Here is a 7,653-nt window from a genome sequence, read left to right on the forward strand (position 1 = left end):
AGCTCTGGAGAGACCTCAGAGCCCCTTCCAGTGCCTGAAGGAGCTCTGGAGAGACCTCAGAGCCCCTTCCAGTGCCTGAAGGAGCTCTGAGAGGGATGGAGAGGAGCCTTGGCCAGGGGCTGGAGTGACAGCAGGAGGGGAATGGCCTGGAGCTGAAGGAGGGTGGGTTTAGATCAGAGGTTCAGCACAAGTCCTTTCCTAAAAGGGTTGGGGGGCTTTGGGACAGGTGTCCAGAGCTGCTGGGGCTGTCCTGGATCCCTGGCAGTGCCCAAGGCCAGGCTGGACACTGGGGCTGGGACAGGGGGAGGTGTCCCTGCCATGGCAGGGGAGAAGGGGCTGATTTTGAAGGTCCTTTCCAGGCCAAGCCATTCCAGGATTCCCTGCTCAGAACAGCAGTGCAGGGACACTTTGAGTGCAAAGTTTCTGCTTTCCCACAGGCAGCTCAGCAAGAACAGACTGAGGGCACGAGAGCCACAGGAGAGAAAATCAGATTCGGGCAGGAAAAAGGGGACTCAGGAGTTCAAACTGTACAAATTACATTACTGCACTCACAATTCCAGCTATACTCCAGTTTCCTGCTAATTCTGATGCCAAGTGAATGGGATTAAATCCTTGTTTAAAAGTATCTTCACCAGGACTGACAGTGAAATGTTCCCCTGTGACCAGAGTCAACTGGAAAATCTTTTTGCCAATGATTCAAGTAATATTACCCAAGATAATTAATGAGCTTGGAGTAAAAGAGGTATCTGATTCCTAATAAAAAAAAGTGTTTTAGTCCCATTTATTTTATTTTATGTTCATGTTTTATAAGTGCATTCTGAATATGCAATCCATGATTCAAACACTACACTGTTTTTAAGCTGTAAAATCCTACGCAAAGCCAATAAGTACAAAAATATGAATCTTAAAATTATATTCTGATATTTGTGTTACAAACTTGAGAACTGATAGACCTGTTAAACTGAAATATCAGCCTTTCAGCAGCAAGCACTAGTAATAAACTGAACTATTTCAGTAACTGTAAACATAATAAAAATCCTCATGATGAATCTCAGCAAAGTTCGTTTGATGAAACTCATAACAAATCCAAAGGAATGAATAATTCTGCATTACTGATAAAACCTGGCTAACTTTGTTTTTTATCAAGTGTCAAGAAGTTGTGTTTTGCTAAGGAAGGAACACTAAAAAAGTAAAGGTCCAAAGAAAAATCAAGGTCTCTGCAACTGAAGTTCACCTGAACTGATAAAAATGCTTCCAAATTGAAGGTATATTAAGACTGTGAATTTGTTCTTATAGCAATGTAAGAGCTGCTTAATTATCAGTGTATTTTTGTGACAGGCCCAGTTGATAACTATAAATTATCAGGATTTCTACTTCAGTTTGACCAAGCAAACCATTTGGGGCTTACAGCTATTTCCTCAGCCTCAGATTGAGAAAGAGGATTAATTTCAAATAGGGTTAAATTTTCAGTGTCAAATTGTGTTAGTTACAACAGAGAAGAAACTTACTTTGTCTATTTAACCTAATTCTAGTGAAGAAAATACTGCAATCCTTTCCTGAGAACACTGGGAGAAGGTGTTTGTAATTCCAAGAGCAAAGTTTCCATATTGGGGCCAGGTAAATGTTCAGAGGTGCAGCTGTGGAGGAAATGTTCATTAGCCCAGAGGTGCAAATCCTGTCTTGGCATCACCCTTCATCCAAGGGCTTCTTTATGCACCAAGTGTGGAACAAGAAATGCTTTTTTTAGCCACACAAGATTAGTGGAAGAAGCAGATTAATCTCACAAGCATTTTCATTACCTTTAACTCTGTTAGCATTCATTGTGGATGCACTGATGGGGTCCAGCCAGATGCCTGAATCCTGAAATCCTGAGCACTGTGACTACTTCAACAGCCTTGCTTTTCCCTTTTGTGGTGTTTTGGTTTGTTTTTTTGTTTGTTTTTTTTTTTTTTTTTTTTTTCAGAAATTGTGCCAAGGTTCTCAACAAGTAAATGTAATTCTGGTGATGTTCCAGGTGATAATCCAACTTTGTGCAGTAAGACACTGCAGTTGATGCCTCTGCATTTGGGGTGGGAAGGCAGCAGCCACTTAAAGCTGGTTCTGGGTCCTGTAGGTTCAAAAACCTTATCCCAGTGAGGCTCCATCAGATGGGTTTGCTGAGCACACCCTCTGTCTTAATTTAACCCAAAAGGATGATTTAATCCAGAATAAAATACTGGAATGATTTAAATGTGTCTGCTGGTGGGAGCGCTCAGGACATTCACAGTTCTCACTCCTGTGAAATAAATGCACTAAAACATCAAAAACTTGTGGATCCTCGGTGTGTTTGGCCTTTTCCATGGCCAGAGTCAGGAATGAGCAGTGCAGCTGTTGCAGCTGCAGGAGTTTGTGTGACAGCAGTGTGGAGAGCTCTCTCCATGTCAGGTTTTTAATGCAGCCCCTGCCATCCCCACGGTTCAGGTGAAGCCTGGCTTGCTCCAGGTGTTGTGGTCCCAGTGTCCTGGGCACTGTGTCCCCCTGCAGTGACCTTGCTGAGGCCAGCAGGGTTTGCTGGAGTCCTGCAGCGCTGTCCTGGGCACAGGGACAGTGCAGAATCCCCCCAGGGCTCACCAGATGTTCTGCATGTGCAGCTGGCTGTGAGGCTGCTGCTCTCCTGCCAGAAGAACGCTTCTTGCTGGATCCTGTGGAGATCTCTGCAAGTGAGCTGCTCAAAGATGCAGCTTAATACTCTTTTAATAGCAGAGATTCAGCTCTTTCTGCTGAGAACAGATTCTCCTTTGGTTTATGTCCTTATTGTATACCTAAATAATTCTCTTCGATTTAAAGGAACAAACCATATGAATAAGGAAATTCTTCCCTTTTTTTATGCTTGTATTTGCTTTTCTAGATCTGCTCAGTGTGGGAAGTCTGAGGAATTTGGTCTGGAGCTGCCTTGGAAATGGAGAGTTGAGATGTCACTCTGTGTTCTGTAATAGAGTAACATCTGTCCACTGATGACAGCCCCATCAAACATTGCTGTGTCTGTTCGCTTCAGTTAAGCAAGTTAAAATTATCAGCAGTGGAATGTTCTTGTTTGTGTTCTTTTTAGCCCTCTGTAGCAAATACTAAATGTGCTCTTCCTTCCTGGAAGCTTCTTGTTGTTCTGTTAATGAGACTTCACACATTAAAGAGCATGGTGGAGCCAGGATGACACACTTGACGTTTTCTTGTTGCTAGGAAAGGATGAATCTGCTGTCTAACGTGTTGATTTTCCTTTTGAATCTATCCAATGTATCCCATTAAAATTTTCCTTCATTTAAGCTGTAAAATCAAATTCTCACTTCCTAGAGCCAAAAGCTGGGGCTCATTAATACTCAGAGTGAGCTTAAACCCATAGTTTAATAATTGAATTAACTTAAAAAGGTAAATATACTAATTTTTTTGTAGTTCACAAGAGGTATTTTCCCCCTCCTGCAGCATAATTTAGAAGGTCTGATTGCTTTGCTGCTTTTCCTGAAATGACAGATGATTTTGTGCAAGCTCTCAGTTTTCCTTCCCAATTCCCCAACTTGAGGATTGTCATACCAAGCTTTATTGCCTTTGCAATGAATTTTTTCCTTGGGAGGTACTATTTTGAGCACAGATTTTCTGTAACAGTGGGAATTATTATCTGTGACTAATAACAATCTCTGTGGAGCTTATTACACAACGAAGACAGATCATGTGCTTGAATATATTCATGTGATTGCTTCCAGCAACGAGTAGCTTAAATTTTTCTAAGTTGCTGCTTTATCAAAAATGATTTTTTTCCCCTAGTGAAATAAGGTTTATTATTACTGCTATTTTAACTCAAGTTCAATAATACTTAGGTGAACTTTCATGCAACAATCTAGAAAAATGTAAGAATTAATGGTGGTTACTGTGGTCCTTGAACTGTTCTAAGAGAATTTTAATTGTAATTTAAATGGATCTTTCTATAGCTAAACTATGTTTCTAAAATAACATTTCTTCAGAATTGCCCCACAGATGTGCCAATAATAAGATACCAGTAGAGGAGACTTGGAACCCAAGTTTATCTTTGTTTATTTATTTTTAAGCAGCTGTTATTTGGTATAAATGTTCTGAGAATTACTTATCCTGCTGGGCAGTGTGGAGCTCTCCAGAACATCCAGGGCTTTGCAGGAAGATCAGAGTCAGGATCTTGTTTTGTCTGTTATGGCTGAATTTCATTTTCTAATCCCTGTTTAAGTATTTGTGTAGAGAAAACTTGAAGGCAAAGCAACCTGTAATAATAAAGAGTACAGGACTGGTGTCTGTGTAAACATGAGGTTTATTACCTTGTTTTATGTTGATTTTTGTAGGTAACAAGATGATCTTTAAGGTCCTTTCTAAGCCAGGCCATTCTGTGATTCTGTTATGTCAGGCAAATTTGCACAGTAGGCAGATCTGCTTTGGATTTGCTTCTATTAAATCAACCCTGAGGATGTAAAATAAAGTGTAAGTGAACAACAGGAACTTGTTACTCCATAAATGCCAAGCTGAGATTGCAAACCAAGTGTCAGCAATGAGAGCCACAAGGGATTTCTGTATTGGACTCGTCCAAAAATGAGGATATTGGAGGTGCTGGTTTTCTGTAGAAATTGCATGTGGGGTGGGTTTGATTTATTTTGGAGGGCCTGGAACAACAAAGAAGTGCTGGCTACTGTTGAGTGACATTTATTTATGACCTTGCCAAGCTGGGGCAGTGCCTGGGCACTGTCACCTTGTTGGGCAGCCAGTGCTGTCCTGGGAGATGGGCACAGGGTTGTGTGTGAGGGGAGGGGTGAAGGATGGGCACTGCAAGCAAAGCAGGGCAAGTCATTGGGAAATAAGAAGTATTTTCAAAAACCTCTGTGAGGATCTGATTGCTGTTTGAGTTCTGTCACTTCAGAATCCAAACACAGCGTGATTATCGGAATTAAAGGGTTTCTACTGTGGAGAGTGAAACAAGGTCAAAAAGCAGAGTGATTTGAATAGTGCAAGTTAGACAATGATTATTGAGAAATACTTCATGACACAGAGCTACCAAAAAATGGCAATTGAAGAGGAGGGACCAGGGAAGATGTTGTAGTTGTGCTTTCTTAACTGTGTGAAGTTGTCAAACTGCAGAGTAACTTCATTTTAATGAAACCTGTCCTGTGGTTCTGTCACACTGCTGGGATGTGGAAGGCAAAGAAAGCCCTTCAGGCCTTGACATTCCATTCCAAAGTAGGATGATGATGAGGATGATGATGAGGATGATGAATTCTACCTTGTGGGTTTCCACACTTTGGAGCTTTAAGCCAGCCATGGGATCTGTCTGGAGCCAGCAGAGCTGTGCCAGGGCTTGGTGGTGAGGCACCTGCTGGGAGTCACCCTTGCTCCAGCAAAGATCCAATCTGACATCAGCTCCTGCTCCTCAAACTGACTTTAAAGATGTTGTTATAGGCTTCTTTTCACAGGGGCAGCCACTAAAATAGCTATATCTGGAGTGCTGCGTTGGTTTGGATGGTTTTTTTTAAATACTCCTTCAGTTGCCTTGATTGAGAAATCACTGGGGAATGACTGATACATCTTGTCAAGCTAAGATGAATTTTAGTTGCCTTAATGCCAGACTGATGGCTTCATCCTGCTTGTCCTGCCCCAGCTGGTTGAAATTTAGGGAATTTGTCTACTCTCACAAGAAAGTGTCTGTGGACTTTCAGTGCTACCAGTGATGACAGCAGCAAAAACTTGTTTTGACTTTGTGGGACACAGATGAGGGGGAAGGCCCAGGGGGATTTGTCTCCTCATAAATGCCTTGCAGACTTGTACTGGTTATGAATTTAGGAGGGAGACTGCTCTGGCACCCTTATGCCAGAGTTTCATTTATTATGTGCTATTTTAATAAATTACTCATTGATGCCCTGAGAGTATTTTCTCTGATCTGTGTCTGTTCTTTTGTATTGTTCTAATTATTTATTTTAACTTCCTTTTGTCTATAAATCCTCAAAATGATAACACACATTTCATCCATATGCATTTTTAATTCTTTATCCCATGGACTGATAAATAATTATATTGTCAAATCCTGCTTGTGTTAGTGTTTTTGAGCTGGTGGGAGTGCTTTGGATAGCTCATTAAACTTAATATATAGGAAAATTTATTATAGATAAGGAGAACAATTACCAGAAACTACATTATGAAATGTTTGTCAAAATTGAGTAGCTTAAATATTGATGAAGTCAAGCAGAAGGATCAATGACAGTTACTGAGCTGGATTCTGGAGCAGCAGAATACAACTTCATTTAGCATCACAGTGTCTCTCCCACATCCTACATAAATCATGGAACTCATTTGAATATATTGGCTTTATGTCTAGGAAACCTCACAAAATTCTGAGAAACCTGGTGAGTTTATAGAGTCAATAGTTCCCTGAGAGGCCCAAGAGCAACAAGAGCATTCCTGATGTGTTCCACACTGCTGGGATCAGCAGTGATTGCAGTTCCTGTGGTTTTGTGGGGCTTTTCTTCTTCCCCTTCCTAATGCAGCCTTAAAACAGAAGTCAGCTTTTGTATTTGATGAATGAGTCCTACAGCTCTGAGACACTTGGCTCAATCAATGTGCTTGTTCCTCTCACCAGTTTTGTTGTTTTCCTCGTGTTTTGCAGAGGTAAACTGCAATTCTGGAAGGGAGGAATTCCCACCTCCCCTGCCCCCAGCCCTGCAAATGCCTCAGCTGGGCTCAGGTGAGGGCTTGTCCCCTCATCTGCTACCTGCACTTCTGGATTTCTAGTTTATTTTCATTTTTACTCACTTTATTTACATTTTTACTTATTATACCTGACAGTAAGATCTTAATTTGAACTAAAACACGCCCTTGGCATTGCAGGTATCTGAAGTGTTCAGGAATTACACTTTTAAGGCTACAGGCACCAGGTGGCTGGGTAGCTCTGAGGTGTCTCAAGTGTCCTCTTTGGGTACAATGATGTAGTTTGGACTTTTTTTATGCTGGCAAGCCCAAGAATGAAAAGACAAAAGATTGTTTTATACAATATGCTTTAAAGAAGTTTTAAATCCCCAGGGAGCAGCTGGGGAGTCTTGTCCAGTCCCTGTGGCTGGTGTGTGGAGGGATGAGAACTGGGAAAGCAGAGAACACTGGAAATGCATTTCTGCATCCTCTTCCAGCACCACCCACCCCCCCAGAGGAAAAAAATATAACACTGTTTCCATGGAAAAATCAACATGACAGAGGGACTGCTGGATAGCCAATACCATTTTTTAAAATCCAATTGGTTGCAGCTGTACTGAGAGGCAACAAATGTTTTGCTGCCTTTGCTGCCAAATAATAGATTATATTTGGAAGCATAAGACTAATGAAAAAATAGAGTTCAGAAACAGAGTGATTGCAAAGCTTCAGGCATAAGAAAGGAAACTGTTAGCTTGCTTTGTAAAGCAAGCCCCAAAAATTTAGGGTGCTGTTTTTTTTTAGACACGATGTAAAGTTATATATAATGTTGTTTCCTGAAGATGCAGTTTTTGGTGTAAAGTTATAAATGTTATTTCCTGAAGATGCAGTTTTTGGTGTAAAGTTATAAATGTTGTTTTCTGAAGATGCAGTTTTTGGTGTAAAGTTATAAATGTTGTTTCCTGAAGATGCAGTTTTTGGTGTAAAGTT

General features: G+C 41.0%; 1 long non-coding RNA gene across 2 annotated transcripts in view; it reads left to right on the forward strand.

Annotated features, from left to right (window-relative positions):
- LOC109022623 overlaps nt 1-7,653 on the forward strand; it is a 41,808-nt gene that overhangs the window by 26,170 nt on the left and 7,985 nt on the right. The window lies entirely within an intron of this gene.

This window comes from Parus major, chromosome 4A, assembly GCF_001522545.3.
Source record: "Parus major isolate Abel chromosome 4A, Parus_major1.1, whole genome shotgun sequence".
Classification (NCBI taxonomy): Eukaryota; Metazoa; Chordata; class Aves; order Passeriformes; family Paridae; genus Parus; species Parus major.